Source organism: Opisthocomus hoazin, chromosome 7, assembly GCF_030867145.1.
Source record: "Opisthocomus hoazin isolate bOpiHoa1 chromosome 7, bOpiHoa1.hap1, whole genome shotgun sequence".
Taxonomy (NCBI): Eukaryota; Metazoa; Chordata; class Aves; order Opisthocomiformes; family Opisthocomidae; genus Opisthocomus; species Opisthocomus hoazin.
This window is the reverse complement of record NC_134420.1, coordinates 75,812,491-75,825,768: the sequence shown is the minus strand read 5'-3', so window position 1 is coordinate 75,825,768 and position 13,278 is coordinate 75,812,491. Positions and strand designations below refer to the sequence as shown.

General features: G+C 54.2%; 1 long non-coding RNA gene across 2 annotated transcripts; it reads right to left on the bottom strand.

The window, feature by feature from the left end:
• Positions 1 to 5,221: 5,221 nt before the first annotated feature.
• On the bottom strand, positions 5,222 to 12,851 carry LOC142362088 (uncharacterized). 2 transcript variants are annotated; one of them, XR_012764643.1, is made up of 4 exons: positions 12,784 to 12,851; positions 12,073 to 12,405; positions 11,861 to 11,965; positions 5,222 to 6,597 (listed from the first exon to the last, which is right to left on the bottom strand). It is a non-coding gene; the product is annotated as an uncharacterized LOC142362088 (long non-coding RNA). The 2 variants fall into 2 exon arrangements; XR_012764644.1 differs by having other exon boundaries at positions 12,077 to 12,405.
• Between the last annotated feature and the right edge of the window lie 427 nt (positions 12,852 to 13,278).

Genomic DNA, 13,278 nt, shown 5'->3' with positions numbered 1-13,278 from the left:
CTTAAACACTCCCCTACCCTAGCACACCATGCCCTAGCGAGGGAATTAGAAAAAATCCCTCTGGATAAGGAGGTCAAAATCTATCAGTATATAGACAATGTGTTAATGGGGGGGGAAGCAAGCAGCATCAGTTCACAAAGCGCAGGCCACAGTCATTAAACACCTAGAAGGGCTAGGTCTGCAGATTTCACCAGAAAAGGTACAACCTCCTGCCCCTCGAGGTAAAATTCTTAGGGATCTGGTAGAAAGGTGGATCTGTGTGTATTCCTGATGAGACTCTGACAACGTTAGACCAAATATGAATACCTACCTCAAAACGAGAATTGCAGCAAGTGTTAGGAACCTTGGTTTTCTGGTGAAAACATATTCCCGATTTTTCCATAATAGCTAGACCATTATATGATTTATTGCAAAAAGGTGATTCTTGGGACTGGACTCCTGTACATGAAAAAGCCCTACAAGTATTAATATTTGCAGCCTCTAACTATCAAGCCTTAGGCCCTATTCACCCCACTGACCCAATCCAGATTGAATGAGGATTTGCTCAGTCGGGACTGTTAATCCACCTTTGACAAAAGGAGCCAGAGGGACCCCCAAAGCCTATTGGATTTTATTCACGTAGGTTTAAGGATGCAGAAAAAAGTTATACAGAATGGGAAAAGGGACTATTTGCATTGCGGGAAGCGGAACATATCATCTGCTAACAGCCAATTATACTTAGAGGCCCCTTTAAGATAATGAAACCAATTTTGGCCAGAACCCAAATCCCTGATGGGGTGGCACACCATGCATCTGTGCAAAAGGGGTATGCACAGATTGAACATTATTGTACCATCTTCCAGGTATCTGAGGGTATACACAAAAAACTAACTGTACAAGAAGAATTTCCCCTTAAGTACAAAAATGATCCTCCATCCCATTATATGAGTTGCCCCTCCATTTTCTGAACAACTAGAGAAGGTTTGGTTTACTGATGCCTCAGCTAGACATGAAGGCAAAGTGTGGAAATATCGGGCAGTGGCTTCACAGATTCGAACTGAAGAAAAAAATCATAACAGAAGAAGAAGGTAGTGCACAAGTAGGAGAATTAGTTGCAGTCTGGAGTGTATTTCCAACATGAAGCTCAATCCTCTTCTCCTAAAGCTCAATCTTCTTCTCCTATCTATATCTATGCTGACTCTTTTGCTGTCTTTAAGGGGTTCATGGAATGGCTTTCTTTCTGGGAGCAAAATGGGGGGAGGTAAATCAGACACCTGTATGGCAGAAGGACAAATGGCAAGATATCCTAGGAACTGCCAAACAAGGAAATTTTGCCATAGCTTCTGCCATAGCAGAAGCTTTGGGTAGCTTCTGTGGAATTATTAGTAAAATTAAGGTTTTACATCTGAAAATTAAGGTTTATATGAAAAACGTAGCAGTGTTCACCCATTGAGGAAAAGCATGAAATCAAAAGGAGCTCTGAGGATTGGACACAGCTCCAGCAGGCATGCGAGGAATCCACTAACACAGCAACTCCCTGCAATGGACCATAGAGGACAGAACGGAGTGGAGACTCTGTGGCCCTGCTCCGTGATGATAAAGCGGGAAGAAATGATTCTCTAGAACTGATACGCAGCTCATCTGGCCCCCTGAGCCAACAGGTTTTCGAAACCTTGCCAAAGTGCTACCCTCTCGTGAACTTTGCTCATTTTAATATCATTTTAATACCAAAACACACCTCCATCCCGAAGGCTACCTGCCTCCAAGGTGCGACCACCCCTCTTCGAGTCTGCGCTCTCGATTTTTCATAAAATATACCTTTAAACGTGAAGCGAGAGGATTTTACACAGGATTTTACAATGATAAAAGGTATGTATGACTACAGTCACTCAAACTCCACCTTGAAGGTAGAAAGGCTATAAAAATAGGCAGGGAAATGGGGGATTTTCGGAGAAGAAGATAACACCGTAGATTTTCGGAGAAGATCATCTTCGGAGGAAAAGAAGATAACACCGTGAGCAAGTCAAGGGAAACTCCACCTCAGACTGCCTCCGACAACCAGGATTGGCCGACGGGCTGAGCCTTGCTTCTTCCCCTCTTGGGACGCCTTGGGTGAGACTTAAACTAAGCACTTTTCTTGGGAATAGTTATTCCCTAATGTTTATAGCCAGGCTGTATTATTATTTATAACCTTTTCACACATTTTATATTTGCACATGCTTTCTTGCAGACAGTCACTATCACCGGCAAATCAAAAAACCTATATATCTGTTGCACAAATAAAACTGCACTGTTTAAGTAGCCAGTTGTCACAGTTTCTCACTGAACACGACCAAATGCGGCCGTGCTAGTTCATAAGCACGACTGGACTGAAGGTGCAGACTGCTATTAGGGTATCCAGAATCATGGTAGTTTAATATACATATTAAATGCAACTGGACTGGCAGTGGCAAATTGGACATCACTCAGAATTTAAACCTAGCCTCACCTAGCCTCTCACTTCGGTGAAGAGCATTAGAAAGCAAGGGGGTTTATTTTCTGCCAAATTAACGCGACAGCTTCCCATCAAAGTAGAGGTGATCTAACTAGCCAGTGAAACAACAAAGTAGATGAACTATCCCATTTAGCTCCCCTGCAAAATGAACCAATAACAGAAAATTCGGAAAGATTACCTGAACGGCTGCATGTTAAAAGAAGGCATACAGGAAGCAAAGACCTCTACTGTGAGGCGCACGCTCAAGGCTGGCTCGTTACCAAGGAAAGCTGTCACACTTGTATTTCTGCATGTAACCTGTGTCGTAGTCAACTTGACAAACATCCCTTAGACCAACCTCCCTTACGCATTAAAAGCGGAAGGGACTGTGGGAAACCTGGCATGCAGATTATATTGGCCCTTTCTGAAAACCCGAGGGAAAGCAACACATATTAGTGGGAGTTGAAGTGGTATCTGGGCTAGTGCAAGCAGAGGCATTCGCCCATGCCACAGAAAAAAAAACACAGTTCAAGCCCTAAAGGGATGATTTAGCTCCTTCCCCAATCAATCCAAACAGATAAGGCCTCACACTTTTCTGGCAGACTAGACCACTGAGGAAGGAGTCAAGGGGGTTTTTCATACTCCCTACTATGCTTAAAGCGCATGGAATATTACAGAGAACCAATGATCTACTTAAAAACGTGTAACTACTTAAGAGTACCCGCGCATGCCCGGCCGCCGGGCGCCACCGCGCATGCCCGGCCGCCGGGCGCCACCGCGCATGCCCGGCCGCCGGGCGCCACCGCGCATGCCCGGCCGCCGGGCGCCACCGCGCATGCCCGGCCGCCGGGCGCCACCGCGCATGCCCGGCCGCCGGGCGCCACCGCGCATGCCCGGCCGCCGGGCGCCACCGCGCATGCCCGGCCGCCGGGCGCCACCGCGCATGCCCGGCCGCCGGGCGCCACCGCGCATGCCCGGCCGCCGGGCGCCACCGCGCATGCCCGGCCGCCGGGCGCCACCGCGCATGCCCGGCCGCCGGGCGCCACCGCGCATGCCCGGCCGCCGGGCGCCACCGCGCATGCCCGGCCGCCGGGCGCCACCGCGCATGCCCGGCCGCCGGGCGCCACCGCGCATGCCCGGCCGCCGGGCGCCACCGCGCATGCCCGGCCGCCGGGCGCCACCGCGCATGCCCGGCCGCCGGGCGCCACCGCGCATGCCCGGCCGCCGGGCGCCACCGCGCATGCCCGGCCGCCGGGCGCCACCGCGCATGCCCGGCCGCCGGGCGCCACCGCGCATGCCCGGCCGCCGGGCGCCACCGCGCATGCCCGGCCGCCGGGCGCCACCGCGCATGCCCGGCCGCCGGGCGCCACCGCGCATGCCCGGCCGCCGGGCGCCACCGCGCATGCCCGGCCGCCGGGCGCCACCGCGCATGCCCGGCCGCCGGGCGCCACCGCGCATGCCCGGCCGCCGGGCGCCACCGCGCATGCCCGGCCGCCGGGCGCCACCGCGCATGCCCGGCCGCCGGGCGCCACCGCGCATGCCCGGCCGCCGGGCGCCACCGCGCATGCCCGGCCGCCGGGCGCCACCGCGCATGCCCGGCCGCCGGGCGCCACCGCGCATGCCCGGCCGCCGGGCGCCACCGCGCATGCCCGGCCGCCGGGCGCCACCGCGCATGCCCGGCCGCCGGGCGCCACCGCGCATGCCCGGCCGCCGGGCGCCACCGCGCATGCCCGGCCGCCGGGCGCCACCGCGCATGCCCGGCCGCCGGGCCCTTCGACTGAACCACTTTTCGGGTAACGCGCACACCGCAAACCCTGTCAGAACACGCACGAAACCGGCAACAAAATACAGCTCGTCCTGCGAAACGAGGTCCGTGGCGGCACCAAGCGCAACGTGACCGAGAACAATGCGTCTGCCCGGTAGCCAAGACCGTGGAAACGGCACCTTCCCGGCCTGCCCTGGTCAGCACAGCCCGGGAGCCGGGTGCCGGAAGACCGCCCCTCCCCTGGTTGCCCCGGGTAACCAACGCAGCCGACCGCCAGCCCCCGCCCGAGGACCGCAGCGCCCACCACACCGCGATAGGCACCTTCCTCGGTGCCTAAGCTTGCGGGCACACCGTGCCCTCCCGCTGACGCACCCGGAAGACCCCCGAGCCCCATAGCAGCCCCACGCTCCACAGCGCGGCTCCGGACAGCCCCCACCACCCGGCTCCGGTACGGCGCCGCACCCTCGCCGCTCCTTGCTTCCGACAGAGTCCCACTGTCCCGGCCGCCCCCGGCAGACAACACCGCGCTCCTGAGGGCTTTCCCCTGGACCCACCCGTTACTCGCCCGCCCCCCCACCTGCTCACCTGCTCTCTCGCTGCAGCTACATCCCGGTGACGTGCAGTAACGGCACTCTGCTCCTCCCTTGGCTCGTACCAGCTCCTCCACAGCCACCCGCAGCAAAGCAGCACCGGCCCCTTCACCAGCAGCCCCCCTATTAGAGGGAGGGGCCTTCGCCATCACCCTCACTGCCCACACCTGGGGCTCCTCCAGTCCCGGCCCACAGCTGCAGGCCAGCAGGAACAGGGGGCCATCGCCCCAGCCCCACAGCCCGTCCCCTCCTCCCCTGGGCTCTGTCGAAGCCCCTTGCCCCATGCAAATGAAGCACAAACGCAGCTGGGAGGGCAAAAGGGCACCACAGGTGTTTATTCAGTCACGGACCCAGCCAGTCCTGGGAGCCGCTCTGCTCCAGGACTCAGCGCCCCCCCCCGCCCCAACACTCCCCCTGCCCCTCCAACACCTCGGCAGTCCTTCCCGGAGCTGCACCCGTTGCTCCAGCAGGGAACAGTCGGTCAGTCGGCTCCTGGAGCAATGTGCTGCTGGGCAGGGGCTGCCAAAAATGAGGAGCAGGGTGCAGGACGCTACAAGACAGGAGAAAAATGACAGATGCCTGGACAGCGGCGGTGTAACGAGAAAGCACAAAGCAGGGAAAGGGACAGTGAGAGAAGGACGGGGACAGGCAGTCCCACAGAGATGGAGAAAGAAGCAGCAGAAACAAGGAGAAAGAGCAGGACAAAGACCAACAAAGGAGGATGGGAGCAGGATGCAGATGCAAAAAAAAAACTCCCTGCAACAGGCAGCATGACAAAGAGGAAGGAAAAAAAGAACAGGGGCAGACACCTGGACCGAGAGAGTTGGGCAAAGGCAAAAAAAAAAAAGCTGCAAAGACAAAAAAAGAAGCTATGAACAAAAGGCAGAGGGGGAGGAATGAAACACCAAGGATAAGCAGCTGGGAGAGCGAACGATGGAGGGAAGGGGCAAGGCTGGGGGGAACAACACAAAAACAAACCACATAGCTACACATTACAGGGCAGAGAGGGAAGAATTAGGAAAAAGAGACTGCGAACTGGAAGAAAGAGAGCTGGAGAGCAAGATGAATAGCAATGCATACAGAAAGAATTCTAAAATAAGGTCACCAAGGAGCCAGAGACTGCGACATAGAGAAAGGACAAAAGCGACAGGCTACAGGGTGGAGAGGGAAGAATTAATGAACAGGGGCAGAGAGCCGGCCTGAAAGAGACCAAGAAAGCAGAAAGGCAAAAGGTCACACAGGTGATGGGGCAGAGAGGGAGGAATTAAAAAAATAGGGACAGGGAGACGGACAGAGAGAAAGGCAGAAAAAGCAATAGGCCACAGGGCAGAGAGGGAAGAATGAATAAATAGCAACAGGGGACCGGACAGAGTGTGATGGAGAATGGAAACAAATAGAAATGGGCTCCAGGGAAGAGTGAGGAATTAACAAACAGGGACCGGGAGCAGGACAGCGAGACATGGAGAAAAAGAAAAAAAACCAGTGATGGGCTACAAGACAGACAGGGAGGAAATAAAAAACAGCGCCACGGAGCCGGACACAGGAGAAAGAAGAAAAAAAAAAAAAAAGTGACAGGCTACAGGGCTAGCCCAAGCTGGACAATGGGAATATTCCATACCATAGACTCACACGCAGCTTATGAATGCGGACTGGCCAGGGGGCCAGAATCGGCTCTTCTCATTTCCATGAGCTGGAATCCTCTCTTGGCCAGGAGGTCAAACTCTTACGTGAATTTAGCAAAATTCACGATTTCCGGGTTCCAGGTTCTGCGATCGCTGCTTGGGAACTGGCTGTGAATCGGGCATCAGGTGGTAAGAAAAATTGTATTGTATATAGTTTGGTTTGCATATTCATTATTATTATTGCTATTAGTAGTAGAAGTATTAGTATTATTAGTAGTATTTCCTTTGTTGTCTTATTAAACTGTCTTTATCTCAACCCACACGCTTTACCTTTTGTCCATTTCTCCTCCCCATCCCGCTGGGGAGGGTGGGGAGTGTGAGCGAGCAGCTCTCTAGTGCTTAGTTGTTGGCTGCCACATTAAACCACGACAGACAGAGAGGGAGGAATTAAAAAACTAGGACTAGGAGCAATCTACAGAGAGATGTCCAAGAATGAAAATGTAAAGAGCGATGTGTACAGGGTAGAGTGGGAGGAATTAAAAAAAAAAAAAAAAAAAGTAAAGACAGGGACAGGGAGCCGGACAGAGAGACACAGAGAAAGAAAAAACAGCAATGGGCTACAAGGCAGAGAGGGAGGAGTTAAAAAATCCTGGCAGGGAGCCAGACAGGGACAGATGGCAAAAGAAATGAAATCACACTGTGCATAGGGCCGAGAAGGACGAAATTGAAAGACAGGGCCTGGGAACTGGAAAGTGAGAGACCGAGAATGAAAGAACTACCAATGGGCTCTAGGGCAGAGAGGGAGTAATGAAGAAACAGGGGCGGGGAGTCAGAGAGACAGAGAGAAATAAGAGGGAGAAAGCAACAGGCCACAGGCTCCAGAGGGAGGAAGTGCGAAAGAGGGGCTGGGAGCCGCACAGGGAGAGATGGAGAAACAGACCTGCAGAAGTGACAGGCTATGGGGCAGAGAGGGAGGAACTTAAAAAAATCAGGACCTTGAGCCAGACCGAGAGAGATGGAGAAACTAAAAATGGTGATGGGTAACAGAGCAGAGAGGGAGGAATTATAAAACAGGGTCAGGGAGCCAGAACAGAGAGACTGAGAAGGAGAAAAGTCCCGACAGCTTCTGAAGAGAGAGGGAGAAATTGAAAACTAGAGACAGGGAGTGGGACAGAGAGAGATGGAGAAAGTAAAAACTGTGGCGGGCTACCAGGCAGAGTTGAAAAATGGGAGACAGAGAGGGAGGGAGGAAGGAAAGAAGCGACAGGCAACGTGGCAGAGAGGGAGTAATGAAGAAAGAGGGACAGGGAGCCAGACAAACTGAGACTGTGAAACAAAAATATAATGACAGGCTAGGGGGCAGAGAAGGAAGACTTAGAAAAACAGGGACAGGGAGCAAGACAGAGCGAGATGGAGCAAGTCAAAAATAGCGACAGGTGACAGGACAGAGAGGAACGAATTCAAAATGAGGGGCAGGGAGCAGAATAAAGAGAGATTAAGAAAGAAGTAGACTCGCAATGTGCTACAGAGCCGAGAAGGAAGATCTTGAACCACAGGGACAGGAAGCCAGACAGAGAGACACAGATGGCAAAAATACCAACAGACTACGGGACAGAGAGGGAGGAAAGCAAAAATAGGGACCAGGAGCCGGACAGAAAGAGATGGAGAAGTAAAAAGGCACGGGCTACAGAGCAGAGAGAGGGAGGACCTAAAAGATGGGGACAGGGAGCCAGTCAGACAGAGATGGAGAAAGAAGCTACACAGAAAAAAAAAAAAGAAAATCACAGCAGCATCTGAAGAGAGGGGGTCAGGTGAGGGGTCGGGACACAGAATAGATGCGGCAGGGCCCTGAGGACCCGGGACTCACTGCAGCTCTCGCTCTCAGCGAGGATGGAGGACAGAGAGAGTAAGAGAAAAGGGACAGGGAGCAGGGCAGAGAAGGAGAAAGAAACATTGAAGACAAAGAGAGGAGGAGAGTGACAGGATGGAGGCACAGAAAGGGAGAAAGACGGGAGAGAAAGGGAGAAAGACGGGAGAAAGAAAGAAGTAATGATGGGTAGCAGGCCCAGGTAACAGGGAACAGGATGCTGGTACAGACAGCAAATGAGAGCAACAGAGAGAATAGCAGAGGCGGAGCACGAGAGAAAACAGGGACTGAGAGCAGGACAAAGAGGTGAAACAATAAATAATAGGGCCAGGAAGCCAGGCAGCGGAAGAGAGACAGAGGGAGAGGGACAGGTATGACAACAGGTAATTGGAGAAATAAAAGAAAAAAGAAAAGAAATAAAAGAAAGGGAACAGCACAGAGGGTCACAGAGAAAAAGAGAGGGGTGGCAGAAAGAAAAATAAGATGAGGGAGAAGGACTGAGGAGCAGAGACAAAAAGGTACAGGGGAAAAGACAGAGATGGAGAAAACAAAGAAAGACTGGAGGCAGAACAAAGGGCAAAACTGACAAGGACAGAGAGCAGGACAAAGGGATGTAGGAGTCAAAAATGACAGAAGGGTGTAGAAAGACTGGGACACAAAAAAGGGGGGGTTGGGACACACACATGTTGGAAGGGTAGAAAGAAAAAGACAGGGATGGGAAGCAAGACAGCATGATAGAGCGAGACGGAGGGAGCGGGATGCAAGGATACAGAAAAGCAGAGGTACAGGGAAAAGGAAAGAATGACAAGGAGGGAAAGCCAAGGGTGGGGAGCAGGAGAGAGAGATGGAGAACAAAAAGTAGTGATGGACAGAAGAACAGAAATATAGAGAATTTAAAAAAAAATATTTCTAGGGAGCATGACGGGGACAGAGCAAGAGGGAAAAAAAAATCAACAGGGAGAAGGATGGGTAACAGGACCCTGGGGGAGTCAGAGCGAGGGAACACAGAGCAAGGCAGAGGAATGAAGAGAGGAAAAAAAATGGGGACAGGAAGAAAAGCAATGTAACTGAGAGGAAAGAAAAAAAGAGCAGAAAGGGAACTGGACAGAGATAGGCAGCCAGACAGAGAGATGGAGAAAGAAAAACACAGGATAAGGATAGGGACAGAGAGGTAAAAGAGAAGGATGGGGACCAGGACAGTGTGATATAAACAGGGAGCAGGACACAAAATTGCAGAGAGGTCCAGGGAAGCAGAAAGAATGACAGAGAGAAAAAGAGTGGAGGCAGGGAGCTGGAGAAAGGAAAAATACTGCTGGGGAGCAGCACAGGGGGATGGAGAAAGATAGAGAGGGACAGGTAGCAGGGCAGAGAAATGGAGAAAGAAAATACGCGATGGGGAGCATGACAGAGGACTGGAAAGAGAAAAATAAGACAAGGGAGAAGACCGAGGAGCAGTGAGAGAAAGAAAGGTCAAAAGAAAAGGTCAGAGAGGTAGAGAAATCAAGAAAAATAGGTACGAGGAGCAATAGAGAATAGGAGATGGAGCAAGAAAATGCAGGGCTGGCAAGCAGCACAGAGGGAGAGCGAGATGGGGGCAGGGGGAGGAGAGGAAGAAGAAAGGAGAGACAAAGATTGTGACAGGACGCAGGACACAGACAAGAGAGAGAAAAAGTATAGGGAACAGGACAAAGGGACCGAGAAATAAAGAAAGAGTCAGATCTGTAGAAAGAGACCAGAGGGATCTCTTGGGGGGGGCAGGGAGGGAAGCAGCAAAGGGCTAGAGAACAGACAGAGGAAGAGAAGAAAGTGTCAGGAAGAAGGACAGAGGGAGAGAGAAAGGAAAAAAGGGAGAGCCAGCTTGACAGGGACATACACCAAGAAACGACTGGACAGGAAACAACACTTAGAAAAGATGGGAAAACCTGGGACAGGAAGCAAGACAGAGGGATGGTGAGAGGAAACAAGGGGCAGGGAGCAGGGCAGAGGTGGAGAAAGCAGCATTGAGGCAGAAGGATAAAAAGAGAAAGAAGAAAGGCAAGAAGAAAGATGGGGAATGATAAAGAGGGGAAAGAGAAGGACAAGCCTTGCCACTGTGACGCCCATCTACAAGAAGGGCCGGAAGGAGGATCGAGGGAGCTATAGGCCTGTCAGCCTGACCCTGGTGCCGGAGAAGATGAACATGTAGATATGGCACTTCGGGACATGGTTTAGCAGGCATGCTGGTGATGGGTTGACAGCTGGACTTGATGATCTTAGAGGTCTTTTCCAACCCTAATGACTCTATGATTCTATGATTCTAAGGAGCAGGACAGATTGTCAGAGAAAGACAGGGACAACGAGAAGGACAAGGTGATACAGAGATAGAAAAAGGGGACAAGGAGATGGCAGGCAAAAATAAGAGACACGGAGCAGGACAGAAATGGATAGGAAAAAGACTTGGCTGGGCAGCAGGAGAGACAGAGAAGGTAAAAACATCACTAGGCTGCAGGACAGAAAGGGAGGAATTGAAAAACAGACACAGGGAGCATGACAGCATGACAGAAAGAAGGGAGAGAGAGCAGGAGAGCATTGGGGGGGGGGAAACAACCATGACAAGCAGTGGGAGAAAGGTATGGAGAAAAAAAAAATACCAAGGAAGAGAAAAAGGAAAGAAAGGACAGCTAGCTGGACAGAGGGACAGAGAAAATAAAGGATGGGAGAGAGAAAGGGGCAGAGAGAGAAAGGCAGAAAAACCCTGCAAGAGGAAGCAGGGCAAAAGGACAGCAAGAAAAAAAAAGAAGGAGGACAGGGATCTGGACAGAGATGGAGAAAAAAGCAAAATGGACAGAGGAAAAGAGACAGTAAGAGCAACAGGAAGCAGGGCAGAGAAAGAAAGATCAGGACAGCGGCAGGATGGAGATGGAGAAGGAACACTCGGGATGGTCAACAGGACTGAAGGGAACAGGAGTATGGGCAGGGAGTGGGACAAAGGGATAGAGTGAGAAACAACGGGACAGGAACCAAGACAGACAAGAACAATGACAACGAGAGAGAGAGAGAAAGACAGACCATGAGACGCACAGAGGGTTGGAGAAAAAAAGAGAGGCATTCGGAGCAGCACAAAGGCTCAGAGTAAGAGATGAACAGGAAGGAGGACATGCACAGTGAGACACAGAATGAAAAAAAGCAGCGACAGTGAACAAGACAAAGGGAAAGAGAAGGAAGGAGAGTGAAAGAGAAGGAAGGCAGGGACACACAACGGCACAAAAAACACAGAGAGGAAAAAACCACCAGGGAACAGGCCACAAAAATTGTAGGGAAAACAGATATGGATACAGATGAGGAAAAGCAGCTGGAAAAGGAAAATACAGCAATGGGCTGCAGGACAGAGACAGAGGATGAAAAAAAAATGAGGGACAGGGAGTGGGAGCAGGACACAAGAATAGAAAGGAGAGGTCCAGGGAAGAGAAAAAAAAAAAAAAAAAAAAAATCACAGCAGCTTGGGAGAGAGGAGAATCCAGGGGAGGGGCAGAAAGGTCCCAGGATGTAGAAGAGGGACGACAGGGCCCCAAGCCTGGGACTCACCGCAGCTCCCACTCTCAGCGCTGCTAGAAGACTCTGCCACTTCAGATGCTTCTCTCTCTTTCTACCTTCCTCTTCCATAACTCTGGTCGCACGGCTGTCCTCCACCTAAGAGAAAACGTGTGATTCTTGCAGCTTTTAGGAGACAAGGCTCCCCAGACATGCAGCCTCAATCGTGGGCTGCACAACCGTACTGCGCTGCTGGTGACACATACAGACCCTGCGGGGCATGCTGGCGGCCTGGCCTGCTGCGGGCTACCAAGAGGGAGCCTTCCTCACCCCCAGAAGAAGGCTCTCTCCTGCCTGCAGTGCCAGGCAGCTGCCAGCCTGGTGGCCTTCCATTTCTTCTTCTTCAGCCTTCTCGGGACTCTCCAGCTTCAGCCGCACCAGCTCCCGTCTGCAGCCACTCAGCGCTCCGCCTCTCCCTTTTCGCCCCCACGACGCCAGGAGACCAAGGCCCGGCACACGCAGCCCTCACAAGCCTGGAGCGGGCGCAGCCAACGGCATCCCCAGGGCAGGAACGGACAAACGCGTCCTCAGCGCGGCCCCTGCCACAGAGAAAGAAGCAGCGGCGACCGCGTTAAGGGAGGCCGAGGCACGCTCGAGGCCCAGTGCGCCGCCCGCACCACGGGCCTTGGGGGAGGCCGGGGGCTCCGGGACAGGCTTCAGGGGACGTGCTGGAGCTGGCGGCGGCTGCGCGGGGCGAGCGGGGCCAGGGGAGCGCTGCCGAGTTGGGGGGGGTGCCCGCCTCCTTCCCCTCTTCCTTTCCGTCACCTCCCGCCTCTGGCCCCGGGGCTGCCCGCACCCGCCTCGCCTCCAGCGCACCGGCAGCCTGTCGCAGCGGACGGCTCGAAGCTTCCCGTCCCACCACCCTCGGACAACCACCACGCACCCCCGCACCCGCCGGAGGGGAGCCCGCGCCTCACCGCTGTCCTCTCTGCTCCCCCGCCGCCCCGGCACCCGACACCAGGGCGCCGCCATGCTGCTGCGCCGCACTGCGCATGCGCCACACGCCGACGGCGCACCCGAGGGGCCACAGCCTGCGCGGAATGTCTGGCTGCAGTACCGCTCCGGGTCGGGGCAGCGCGCGCCGCCGGCACGGGGCGGCACCCCCGCACGGCTCCGGGCAGCCCCCGACTCGCGGCTCCGACACGGCGCCGAACCCCCGCCCCTCCCTGCCCCCAACACGGACCCCGCCCTCCCGGGGGCTTTCCCCGGGACGCGCTGCTCCATCCACCTCCCCCCCCACCCGGCGCTCACCTTCTCCCTCGCTGCAGCCGCAGCCCGGCCACGGCTCTGCTCCTCCCTCGGCTCGCACCGGCCCCTCCACGGCCACCCCGGTCACGGCAGCACCGGGCCCTCCACCGGCAGAGGGAGGGGCCGTCGCCATCAGCCGTGCTGCCCACACCTGGGGCTCCCCC